Genomic DNA, 13,914 nt, shown 5'->3' with positions numbered 1-13,914 from the left:
CTATTTCTAAAGCTAGATACTCCCCTTCAGAGTGACTGTGCCAGGAGGAGGAGGGCTTTTACTACTCTGGGGAGTTTAACCCTCTGCCTCTGTCTCTCAGCGCTGCAAGCAATTCCAGCTACTAAATACCCTGCAACAAGTAGCTTTTGGGCCTCCACCGTTTGACTTTCGGTTTGGTAGCCCTTTTGAAAATGTTTGGACTTTTTTCCTGCAGCAGATTACATAATTTTGTATATGTTATTTGGAGATATTGCGCATTGCGTTTGTATAACTGTTTTGGTAGCTACTGTTTTTAACGTACTCCACGGCATGTTGCATTGGCTGTTCGCCATGTTGTCCCTCTTTAGAAGATCAGAATGTGCTTTTTCATGATGAAAATGAAGATGGTGTTTTCGGTGACCGCTGTACGTTTGTGGTGGCAATAGTTTGCTTAGTATCTTGTCACGTTGCTTTTCTTTTACTGCCTCTTTTCTTTCTTGCTAAGAGACACACAAATACTCCTAGACTTTTTCACTCCTCTTACCATTTATTTTCCCCTCTCCCTTTCTCTCCCAATCCCTCTTTCTTTCGTCCTTTCTAACTTTCTTTCGTCCTTTCTAGCTGTCCCGCTCTCTCCCTCCCTCTCTTCCTCTCTCCTTCTGTGAAAGGAGAGTAGGAGGGCGGTGCAGCAGTGGCGGAGGGTTTTTTGGGACAGGTGCCAATTTCAAACAAAAGACACAAAACGCAATGAGTGAGAAATCCAAACAAAATAAAAAAATATGTTGCATGTTGAAACACTAAGTGATTTGTAGAGATCATGTATTGTATGCTTGTGTGTGTACGTGCATGTGGGTGTGTACGTGTGCAAAAACAAACGTGTGTGAGTCAGCGAGCAGAGATTTAGAATTCTCTCTCTCTTTCACTGTCTTTGAAGGCATTTGAGTTTCGGACTCTGAGGGAGGGGTGGTGGGTAAAAAGGGAAGAGGTCCTCCTTTTTGGTTGCTGTTAAATTATTCACATTCCCGGTCCAACCATCCCAAAGCAGAGACGGAACTGGCTGACTGGCTGTAGCTGCTACCATTAGCATTCATCCGATATGCAGTTTGTCTGTTTGCTAACATTCCTCATTCAAATACTTTTTAACTGCCAGATGGGGATGACCATGCGCATCCCAGGCACGAACATGGCCTCTTATTGTGGCGGGGCCCAGCCCGGTGATAGACCCGGACCCAGACAGACTAGGGGGTGACAGACAGGAAGACTGCCCAGACATGATTCACTGAGCTGGAGGGAGACAGCTCCCTCTCATCCGTCTCTGGTTCTCACCGGGAGTCTGAATCTAACTAACTGGTTGACTGTGGCTGCCCTCTGGCTGTCCCTCTCTACAGGATAACTACACTATGTTCTGGATCTACTACCCTGGTGGATAATAAGGCCTGTCTGGATTTCAACACCCTGGATATTGCATCCATAGTTGGTGTGTGTCTACCCATATCCGATTTGAGGTAAGTGGTACATTTCTAAGTGTGCTTCCATGTGTGAATGTGGGTCAACTAGTCTGTTTAGATTAGCTATCTGAATACGTTATTTAGTGATTAAACTACACATGGAAGTGCACATTCTTTTAATATAGTTTGTTTTAGTTTAAGGATCTCAGACTCATGCAATGCAGAGATTGAATTCTCGATAATACACTATACAGCTCAACATCAGGAACAATAACATGCCACTTCCCAAAACAATGTTGTCAATTTGTACTTCGCTGAAGAAACTGCCAATATAGTTGTAGGTGTAGGTATAGTTCCTGCTTCCCTCATGGCTGTGTTTGTGATGGTCAGTGGTTGGGGTCGAAAGAGGGGGACAGTTTGAGGGACCAGAGCTGAGTGTGGTTGATTTAGTTTTGTGAAAAATGCCAGAGCATGGTAGCAGGGCTGTGTCTCTCTCCCAGAGTAGCTATTCAGTTAACCAATACAGTTAAGAGAAAGCCATCAGAACGTGTAAATTCTTAATTCAAGCGCTTACAGATATTAGTCGTTTTTATTTTGTTTTTCATCCGTAAATGTGGAGATAATCGAACAGTCACATAATTGTTTAATTATTGTTATCAATGTGTTTTTATATTGTGCAAGTCAATTTCCATTTTCCAACAAATGTTTAATTTAACTTTCAAATTATTATTTTAACTACGTAGGCAGAACATATCTCATGTCTTATTTCATGAACCATCGGTTCAATACATTAATCGACAAACAATATATTATTTACCGAAGTGGTCTGCCACGCTACACATTTAATATAGCTACATTTCTATATGTACACTTTGGTTTATATAATTTCTTAGAAAATACGGACCTTTCAATGTTTTCTCCTATTAAATGGACGAACAAATTCTGCTATATCAGTATAGGCTTGAAAATATAATAGGCCCAAAAACCCATTGATAGTATGTCCAGTGTTGACGCAGATTCTGATAGACCTTCACCAATAGCAGGAGGGTATTTTGATTTAACCAATAGCAGTTGAGTTAGAGGTAGCTGAGTCATCACCAATAAAACCCACGAGAACCAATGTACATTAGATGTCCAATACTCTATTCTTCACCACATACCACTGGAACACTATAAGACATAGATTATGTTTAGGCCTATTAACATTTAACAAATAGAAATTATCCTTCATACGGTAAGATACTAACTCTTATTTTATTATTGTAATGTAAAGTGTTGTTTCAATGCCATTAAATGCAATCATACAATGTCTCAGAATACCTTATTAATAACTTTATCATAGGTGGTAACTTGTACGATAAGGGACAGTGTGTTGGACTAGAGAAGGGTGATGAAGATATGCACATGTAGTCCCCTCTGTCTCAGGCTTTTAGAGGCCTAGTGGTAAGGAACGAGCCGAAACGTAGGATCAGAATGTGTTTCCAGAATGTTCTAGAATTTGGCATTCTAGAAGGAGTTATAGATGTCATTGTACCTTCACCATTACATCTCATCCAACACCTAAATACAGAAAGATGATTTTAGGCACGCGTCTACTGTACCGTTTCTTACTTAATTTCATCAGCGGGTTGTTTAGTTTCAGGTTATAGAAAGGAAATATCGTAAAAGAGGACACAATGGATCGGCACTCCGAAGTTAGTTTGTGTGGGTATTTATAGTGGTATTGAAGAACATGGAAACATAAGATACATTTCAGAGATACTGAGCCCATTCCTGGGTATGCCAAAGGGACTGCCTGTGTAAGCACTGTCTGTCTGTCTGTCTGTCTGTCTGTCTGTCTGTCTGAAACACATGGACACTGGGTTTAATGATGAATGGAGTTCCCACGCCTCTGTAAAGGAGAGGAGGGCACAAACCCCTCCTTTTAGCATTCACACACACACAAAAGAAAAATAAATTACACATTTACACACAAACTTAAACGCTATTTACACAGACACTTATACACATACATGCGATCACACTCAAACATATAAACACACTCCACACACTCAGAATGTGAAAAATGTGTAAGAAGAGACACTTAATTACCATATTATGATTTTCAACCCATATGTTTGGTTAGGTTAATAATCATATTGACAGAGATAAGTGCGACACCACTGCATTTGTGTAAATATTGATTGATGAGACAGAGAACAGAAAGAAATGTAGACCAGGCTAAATTGCATTCAGACCATTTTTAAAGATGTGATTGCGAGGTTGTGTAAGTGTTTGTGCGCACGTGTGTGTGAGACAGAGAGAGACTGAGAGAGGGACAGACGGAGGGAGGGAGAGCCAGAGGGAGGTAGAGAGGGACAGGGGGAGGTGGAGAGGGACAAATAAATGGTAATAAAGCTGGTTTTGTGGAGGGAATCTAAATGAAGCATTGAAACAAAAGATCTGTCTACACTTGGGTTTGTGGGAAAATCTATCAGCTTATTGAAGTCCAAAGACTGTGTGTGTGTACGTGTGAAGGAGCCAATAATAATAGGTAAGTCAATTTCTGCATCAATATTAAGTCAATTTTATTTACATCAATATTTACATTATTCACAGTTATTTAATTATGGGGTTTGCATGACAAAATGTCTTATCAATTATACCGTTTCAATCAAAATGACAAAAAGTATTGCACTTACAGTTTTTGCCATTATTACATTGGTATAAACATGTCCGAACTTTAATTAGTACTTTAAAACACATTTACTTTTGCATGAAATTCTGGAAGTAAATATAATTTCTTCAATTGAGCAATAAAATTTGTATTCGTTTTATAATGTTATAATTTTTAAGTGTTAGCCATTGCACATTCTTTATGTTTACTTACTCTCACATACTGTTGAAGTCGGACATTTACATACACTTAGGTTGGAGTCATTAAAACTAGTTTGTTTTTCAACCATTCCACAAATTTGTTGTTAACAAACTATAATTTTGGCAAGTCGGTTAGGACGTCTACTTTGTGCATGACACAAGTAATTTTTCCAACAATTGTTTTACAGACAGATTATTTCACTTATAATTCACTGTATCACAATTTCAGTGGGTCAGAAGTTTACGTACACTAAGTTGACTGTGACTTTAAACAGCTTGGGAAATTCCAGAAAATTATGTCATGGCTTTAGAAGCTTCTGATAGGCTAATTGACATAATTTGAGTCAATTGGAGGTGTACCTGTGGATGTATTTCAAGGCCTACCTTCAAACTCAGTGCCTCTTTGCTTGACATCATGGGAAAATCAAAAGAAATCAGCCAAGACCTCAGAAAATAAAGTTTAGACCTCCACAAGTCTGGTTCATCCTTGGGAGCAATTTCCAAATGCCTGAAGGTACCCCGTTCATCTGTACAAACAATAGTACACAAGTATAAACACCATGGGACCACGCAGCCTTCATACAGCTCAGGAAGGAGACGCATTCTGCCTCCTTGAGATGAACATAATTTGGTGCGAGAAGCGTAAATCAATCCCAGGACAACAGCAAAGAACCTTTTGAAGATGCTGGAGGAAACAGACACAAAGGTATCTACATCCACAGTAAAAACGAGTCATATATCGACCTAACCTGAAAGGCCGCTAAGCAAGGAAGAAGCCACTGTTCCAAAACCGCCATAAAAAAGCCAGACTATGGTTTGCAACTGCACATGGGGACAAAGATCGTACTTTTTGGAGAAATTTCCTCTGGTCTGATGAAAGAAAAATAGAACTGTTTGGCCATAATGACCATTGTTATGTTTGGAGGAAAAAGGGGGAGGCTTGCAAGCCAAAGAATACCATCCCAATCGTGAAGCATGGGGGTGTCAGCATCATGTTGTGGGGGTGCTTTGCTGCAGGAGGGACTGGTGCACTTCACAAAATCATGAGGTTGGAAGATTATGTGGATATATTGAAGCAACATCTCAAGACATCAGTCAGGAAGTTAAAGCTTGGTCGCAAATGGGTCTTCCAAATGGACAATGACCCCAAGCATACTTCCAAAGTTGTGGCAAAATGGCTTAAGATCAACAAAGTCAAGGTATTGGAGTGGCCATCACAAAACGCTGACCTCAAACATATAGAACATTTGTGGGCAGAACTGAAAAAGCGTGCGTGAGCAGGGAGGCCTACAAACCTGAATGGGCCAAGATTCACCCAACTTATTGTGGGAAGCTTTTGGAGGGCTAACCGAAACGTTTGACCCAAGTTAAACAATTTAAAGGCAATGCTACCAAATACTAATTGGGTGTATCTAAACTTCTGACCCACTGGGAATGTGATGAAAGAAATAATAGCTGAAATGTCATTCTCTCTGCTATTATTCTGACATTTCACATTCTTTTAAATAAAGTGGGGATCCTATCTGACCTAAGACAGGTAATTTTTACTAGGATTAAATGTCAGGAATTGTGAAACGCTGAGTTTAAATGTATTTGGCTAAGGTGTATGTAAACTTCCGACTTCAACTGTAGTTTAGCATCGACTTGTTATAAAGAAACTACATACTTTACACATTATTTCAGGTGTGTGTGTGTGTGTGTGTGTGTGTGTGTGTGTGTGTGTGTGTGTGTGTGTGTGTGTGTGTGTGTGTGTGTGTGTGTGTGTGTGTGTGTGTGTGTGTGTGTGTGTGTTTGTTCCCCTCCATGTCTTTGTGTGTAATTGTTTATTGTTATGTGAGATGTTCAAGCGCTATACTTTTGTACATGTTCCGTGTTTTCTTTTGGGCACTTCAATGTCATTTTGTGCCTATTTCTTGACCGGAATAAAAGTGCGCCTGTTAAATCTACTCTGCTCTCCTGCACCTGACTTCGCCTCCCGTACACAGCCATAACAATTTTAATAACATTTAGACATTCTAGTTTGAACAGGTGGAATATAAAAACAACTTTAGTGTGATAGTTTGGCAAATTATATTACCTCATTATATTTAATTAAAACCATGTGTTTCTGGTTTGTTTCAAGACATTATGTTGACTTCTATTCCTCTATATAGATTTGTTTTGTGTTTTACTGCTATAGAAATCTAATACAAGTTTTGCCCTGTTTCAGTCATAATACATGACTCTTTATGATTATAAATAACCTCAGTTATGAAGGTCATAGATAAGAAAATTAGGACATAAATCAGGATATACTCAGAGGATAGACAGAATAACAGACATATTTTTATTCAAGTTTTAAATAGACATTTATAGTAATAACCCATACGATCTGCAAACTTCAGTATGTGGGCCAAAATAGCAATGCTCAATACAGAAAGTTATTTTCTGGACAGAGAGACGAGAGAGCGTTTACTTTGTGCACCCACTAGCATTTTATGCCACTCGGGCCAGTAACTGTCTTGATATACTGTAGTCAATTTTGGTACAGTATTCTGAGGCCTGATCACTTCAGCATATGGGAATTCAGTCCTAATTATATATTTGAGCAGAGGTTTGGGGAAAGCATAGGCCTGGGAGTGCTGCTGTACCAGTCAACATAAAGTGAACTTGCACTCGGCAGACAAACTATATACAAACTGTATGCCAGTTGTTTTACTAAATAAAACAGCAATAGGTTTTCTCTATGTTGCTCTTATTTTGTTGAATTTCTGTGCCAAGGTCTATTTGTTACATTGCTGTAAGCATTTGTTTCTGTGTTTGCATTATTGTACTTTCAGACTTTTAGAAGACTGTCTTTTAAATTTAATTTTGTTGTTTTATTTTTGTAGGTTGATTGGATCTGGTGGTGATGTGTAGAGACGGAACAGACCCTGGATTAAAGGTGAAATTATGTTTAATTTAAATAGCATTTTCTTGGTTCTTAAGCTTATTGATGTACAGTTTATCATTTGGTTTGCTTTTCATTGTACACTAACTAAAATCAATGGCACTATGTAGCTCCTTGGTTTAGCCTGAAAAGAAAAGCATCTCGCCTCGTTTTATCCGTAGCCTGCAGTTACACAAAGTTAGTCAAATGTTTATGGTGCAGTTGTTTGTTTTGAACGCACCCTCGCATTCACAGTATGAGAGACATCTCAGCTAGTAGACAGTGGTTACAGTAATATTAGTGATCTGTACAGTACAGTAGAAGTGGCTCATACCCTGAATCTGCCAAAGTAAATCCAGTACCTCAAAGGTCAGATGAAGATGAAGAGACAGCGGACTGCGGTTGGCTCCCTGAGAAACAGTAGACAGTGCACCACAGTGGGTTGGCACCCTAAACTACACAAAGTCACTATTGTCAGTGGGTGCACTGCAGACAGCACTCAATAGACCCACAAGGCCTACGGCTCCAGTAAAAGCGCCACCTGTTGGCTGTTTTGTAATATACAGCAGATTGACTTGGCTAGTTCTGGAATCTTGCTTTTGTGATGAGTAACCTTGCCTGAGACCTGTAGACTTGTGTTAGCTCCCTTAGTGAATGCCCAGCCTTTACCTCAGTGGGCTAACACAGTCTTTTGGCATGCTGGAGACCCAGGTTTGAACTCCAGCCATTCCATATTAGTGTCACATGTTCAAAACATTTCCACTAAAATGGCCTGCCCTTCTGCACCCCGAAGAATTATGTATGTAAATGGAAATTGATGATGTGATATTAGAAATGGTACAATATTTGGGCTGTGAGTTTTGTGAGAGTATCCTTACCCTCAGGACACTCTCACAAGTTGTGAAGTTCATGCATGGTTCTCAATGGAGAGAATGCTTTTAGTTCAGGACTGTGCTTAATGTGTCCAGGAAACCGAAACAATATAACCTAATACAAATACATATTATAACCTATTAGTGTAATAGTATAACCCTATTAGTTAATATGGTCTCACCCATCCAGGTTGGAATAGGATGAGTAGAAATGGACTGACAGTGGATTTCTACGGAGGGATACACTGTAACTGTGCCAAAAAATGTTAGAAACAGTGGTTCAGTCTATTTACTTCATTTGCCATGGGGTTGTGTGTGTCCAAACATTAGATTGGTCTCAGCTAAAGAGGGCATTTCAGGACACTGGCTGAGTGTGACAATGTGATTTCTCTTCTCAGTCAAAGCCTAGTTGTCAGTTACATTGATAACATATACACTGAGTGTACAACACATTAGGAACACCTTCCTAATAGTGAGTTGAGTTACACCCACATCCCACCCCCTTTTGCCCTTAGAACTTGTCAGGATTTGGCCAGGGTTGTTCTGGGTTTTGGTCACTAGATGCCCCCATTGTGCTTTTTGACCTTATGTTTTTTCCCTTGTTCCCCATTATTATTTGCACCTGTGCCTCGTTTACCCTGATTGTATTAAACCCTTAGTTTCCCTCAGTTCTGTGTTCTGTGTTTGTATGTTAGCACCCAGCCCTAGTGTTCTGTGGATGCTCTTGTGGATGCTCTTGTGGAATTCTGTTTTTGTTTTTGAGTATCTCTTGAGGCTTTTTTGTGCTATTCCTACCACCTTTTGGATTTGCCATTTTTGTATTGAAGGACTTCTCCTTTTTACTTTATTAAATACACCGTCTTAAGTACTGCTGTGTCTGCCTCATCTTCTGGGTTCTGCTGACTATTCGTGGCTCAGTTGGTTAAGTGACTGTTTCTCACTCCGGAGACCCAGGTTTGTAACCGGGTCCTGACAGAAACACAGAGCCAAAAATGCAGCCAGTTCCCAGGACCTTTTTGCCATGCTGTCCCACCACCAGGAGACTGTCCAACGCCACGAAGCCACCCTGGTTTAGCAAGAGGCCTTAATGGCTAGACATTCTCATCTTCTGTCGGAGATGCTGACTTCCATTAAGCAAATATCTGATCGTCTTACCCCGGCAACAGTTCCCGTCCCAGTACCTCAGATTCACGTACCCATGGCAGTTAACCCCCTGGCTGAACCTCGTCTTCCACCTCCCCAACGGTTCTCAGGTGATCCAAGTGCTTGTAAAGGGTTTCTCACCCAATGTTCTCTCTCCTTTGAGCTACAACCCTCGTCGTTTCCCACCGACCGGTCTAAGATCGCTTATATCATCACCCTGCTGTCGGAAAAAGCCCTGGCCTGGGCTACTGCTGTGTGGGATGCCCATAGTTCCTGCTGTGCCAGCTACTCTGCCTTTGCTGAGGAATTCAAACGAGTGTTTCAAGGCCCAAGCAGTGGTTCTGACTCAGCCAAACAGCTCCTGACTCTCCACCAAGGTTGGCGCAGCGTGACGGACGATGCCATCCAGTTCCGCACGGTGGCAGCAGCAAGTGGCTGGAACAACGAGGCGCTCACGGTGTGCTTTCTGAAAGGCCTTTCCGACACTATCCAAGATGAACTGGCCACTCGGGAACCACCGGACAATCTCGAGTCCCTGATCAAGTTGGCCTCACGCATTGACCAGCGTCTGAGAGAGAGAGAACTCAACCGTAGACCTCTAGCCCCTATCAGTCCCAGCTCCGAGTCCCCACCTTTATCCTCGCTGGCTCCATCGGAACCCATGCAGATTGGACGCATCTCCCAGGCTGAGAGAGACCGCCGGATGAGGGAGCGACGCTGTCTATATTGCGGCAAACCGGGCCATTTCCGTTCCACGTGTCCCGGGCTCCAGGGAAACGCTCTGTCCTGTACAGACCGGGGGAACTGTAACGGGAAACATAACCTCCTCCCATCCGTCCAACTCCCGTCTGCTCATTCCAGTCACCCTCTCCTGGGACAACCACAAGCTTCACCTTCAAGCCTTGGTAGACTCTGGAGCCGCAGGTAACTTCATGGATGGTGTCTGGGCGAAGGAGAATGGCGTTCCCTCTGAACCTCTAAGTGAACCCATGAGGGTCACTACATTGGATGGAAGCCCTTTGGGATCTGGACTTGTCACTCATGTCACTACCTCCTTGCGACTTTCAGTTTCACAACACCAGGAATTGATGAACTTTCATTTGATCTCCTGTTCCGAGTTCCCTCTCGTCCTTGGATACCCCTGGCTTCACAGCCATAACCCTCACATCGACTGGTCTGTGGGCACTATCAAGCAGTGGGGTCCTACGTGCCAAGCTACTTGTATTTTCCAGAATTCCCGAGTTCTACTCCCGAGTCTTTAGAATCCATCGACCTGACCCGAGTTCCCGAGTGTTACCATGACCTCAAACTGGTGTTTAGCAAACAGAGGGCCACCATGCTACCACCCCATAGACCTTACGATTGCCCCATCGACCGGTTTCCGGGCACTTGCCCCCCCAGGGGTCGGATCTTTTCCCTATCTCCACCCGAACGAGCTGCTATGGATACCTACATCAAGGACGCTCTGGAAGCAGGCCTCATGCGTCCATCCACCTCCCCGGCGGGAGCAGGGTTTTTCTTTGTGGCCAAGAAAGACGGTGGATTACGTCCTTGCATCGACTTACCGGGGACTCAATGCCATAACCGTCCGTAACCGTTACCCGCTACCCCTTATGGCCACAGCCTTCGAGCTGCTCCAGGAAGCAGTTGTTTTCACTAAGCTTGACCTGCGGAACGCATACCATCTTGTGCGGATCAGACCTGGTGACGAGTGGAAGACCGCTTTCAACACGCCTACTGGTCACTATGAATACTTGGTGATGCCCTTCGGCCTGACCAACGCCCCAGCGGTGTTCCAAGCGCTCATAAACGATGTGCTTAGGGATATGCTTAACATATTTGTGTTCGTTTACTTGGATGACATCCTCATCTTTTCGAGCTCCCTTCAAGAACACACTAAGCATGTCAGACAAGTACTCAAACGCCTCCTGGACAGCCATCTGTACGTTAAGCCGGAAAAATGTGAATTCCATTCATCCCGAGTACAATTCCTGGGATTTGTAGTGGAACCCGGTCGAGTCCAAATGGACCCCAGGAAGGTAGGGGCGGTAGCGGATTGGCCCACCCCCAAATCCGTTAAGGAAGTTCAGCGTTTCCTGGGCTTCACAAACTTTTACCGCAAGTTCATCAAGAACTTCAGCTTGGTGGCAGCCCCTCTCTCAGCTTTAACCAAGGGTGGCAATGCAAGGTTTTTGTGGGGAAGAGAAGCTGAGACGGCCTTCCAAGGACTCAAGCAGCGTGTTCTCTCTGCTCCCATCCTGATACTACCGACTACGGATGAACCATTTGTGGTGGAGGTAGACGCATCAGAGGTTGGTGTTGGAGCTGTCCTGTCTCAGAGGGGTGAAGACAAGAAGCTTCATCCGTGCGCTTTCTTCTCACACCGGCTTACCCCGACTGAGAGGAACTACGATGTGGGGATCGTGAACTCCTAGCGGTTAAGATGGCATTGAAGGAATGGAGACACTGGCTCGAGGGGGCTTCTCACCCGTTTCAAGTGCTTACGGACCACAAAAATCTGGAGTATATCCAGCAGGCGAAGCGGTTGAACTCTAGACAAGCTAGATGGTCTCTTTTCTTCAATCGATTCCAGTTTATCCTCACCTATCGGCCCGGGTCGAAGAATCTCAAACCGGATGCCCTGTCCCGAGTCTACGCTCCTGCCATTCGAGATGACACGGACATGCCTGTCCTTCCTGCTGCTAAGATTGTGGCTCCGATCTCGTGGCAAGTTGAGGATACCGTGAGACGTGCTCAAGCTAGCGAACCGGACCCGAAAGGAGGTCCTGCCAATCGGTTGTTTGTCCCCAAGGCAGTGAGGACTCAGGTCCTTCTGTGGGGGCACTCCTCTCGCCTCACCTGTCATCCGGGCGTAGGTCGCACCTTGGAGTTCATCCAGCGTAAGTTCTGGTGGCCTACCATAAGAGAAGACGTTGCCACTTTCGTCAATGCCTGTCCCGTGTGCTGCCAGGGCAAATCTTCTCACCTCCGCCCTCAAGGACTCCTTCACCCTTTACCTGTTCCCCACAGACCCTGGTCCCATATCTCATTGGACTTTATTACTGGACTTCCTCCATCCCATGGCAATACTACTATCCTAGTCATAATCGACAGGTTTTCAAAGGCGGCCAGGTTCGTCCCTCTGACTAAGTTACCTTCTGCCAAGGAAACGGCTGAGTTGGTAATTAATCATGTGTTCCGAGTCTTCGGCATTCCTCAAGATGTGGTTTCTGACAGAGGTCCCCAGTTCGCCTCAAGGTTTTGGAAGGCCTTCTGCCAACTCATGGGGGCTTCTGCCAGTCTATCTTCAGGGTACCATCCGGAGTCCAACGGCCAAACAGAGAGGATGAATCAAGAGCTGGAAACCACCCTCCGATGTATGACTCGTGACAACCCGTCCACATGGTCATCCTTTATTGTTTGGGCCGAATACGCGCACAACACCTTGCGCTCCTCCTCCACTGGTATGTCCCCGCACGAGTGTCAGTTTGGCTATGCTCCTCCATTGTTCCCGGACCAGGAGGCAGAAGTCAGAGTGCCTTCAGCCTTGAAGTTCGTCAGACGCTGTCGGCTTATGTGGAGGAAGACCCGTCTTAATCTTATGCGTTCCTCACAGAGGTACCAACAACAAGCCAACAGACGTCGCCGTCCCGGGCCTACCCTGCGCCCCGGCCAGAGAGTCTGGCTCTCCACAAGAGACTTACCTCTACGGGTGGAGTCTCGCAAGCTGTCCCAAAAATACATCGGTCCCTTCAAGGTTGCCAGGAGAGTTAACCCAGTTTCTTATCGCCTACACTTACCCAGATCCCTTAAGATTAATCCCACATTTCACATTTCATTGTTAAAACCTGTTGTTTTTTCTCCCCTTGTCCCGGCAGACAGACCTCCCCCTCCGCCTCGTGTCATTGGAGGCCAGCCGGCTTATACCGTCCATCGGATACTGGATTCCCGCCGGGTGCAGCGGTCCTGGCAGTATCTGGTGGACTGGGAAGGCTACGGTCCCGAGGAGCGCTCCTGGGTTCCTGCCAAAGACATCCTGGACCCTGACCTCATTCGTCAGTTCAGGGCCCTCCACCCTGAGAGAGCTGGTAGGAACGTCAGGAGCCGTTCCTAGGGGGGGGATTCTGTCAGGATTTGGCCAGGGTTGTTCCGGGTTTTGGTCACTAGATGCCCCCATTGTGCTTTTTGACCTTATGTTTTTTCCCTTGTTCCCCATTATTATTTGCACCTGTGCCTCGTTTTTCCTGATTGTATTTAAACCCTTAGTTTCCCTCAGTTCTGTGCTATGTGTTTGTATGTTAGCACCCAGCCCTAGTGTTTTCTTGTCGATTCCGGTGGATGCTCTTGTGGAATTCTGTTTTTGTTTTTGAGTATCTCTTGAGGCTTTTTTGTGCTATTCCTACCACCTTTTGGATTTGCCATTTTTGTATTGAAGGACTTCTCCTTTTTACTTTATTAAATACACCGTCTTAAGTACTGCTGTGTCTGCCTCATCTTCTGGGTTCTGCTGACTATTCGTGGCTCAGTTGGTTAAGTGACTGTTTCTCACTCCGGAGACCCAGGTTTGTAACCGGGTCCTGACAGAACTGCCTCAATTCATTGGACATGGACACTACAAGGTGTCGTCAGTGTTCCACAGGGATGCTGGCCTATGTTGACTCCAATGCTTCTCACAGTTGTGTCAAGTTGGCTAGATGTCCTTTGAGTG

At 44.3% G+C, this 13,914-nt stretch overlaps 1 long non-coding RNA gene across 1 annotated transcript; it reads left to right on the top strand.

Moving 5' to 3' along the window:
• The first annotated feature begins 860 nt into the window (after positions 1-860).
• Positions 861-13,682, top strand: LOC135515339 (uncharacterized). Its single transcript, XR_010451792.1, has 3 exons — positions 861-1,484; positions 7,154-7,206; positions 13,085-13,682. It is a non-coding gene; the product is annotated as an uncharacterized LOC135515339 (long non-coding RNA).
• Positions 13,683-13,914: the final 232 nt, after the last annotated feature.

This window comes from Oncorhynchus masou, chromosome 27 (assembly GCF_036934945.1).
Source record: "Oncorhynchus masou masou isolate Uvic2021 chromosome 27, UVic_Omas_1.1, whole genome shotgun sequence".
NCBI classification, from domain to species: domain Eukaryota; kingdom Metazoa; phylum Chordata; class Actinopteri; order Salmoniformes; family Salmonidae; genus Oncorhynchus; species Oncorhynchus masou.
The sequence above is the reverse complement of the archived record's forward strand: the minus strand, read 5'-3'. Positions and strand labels throughout refer to the sequence as shown.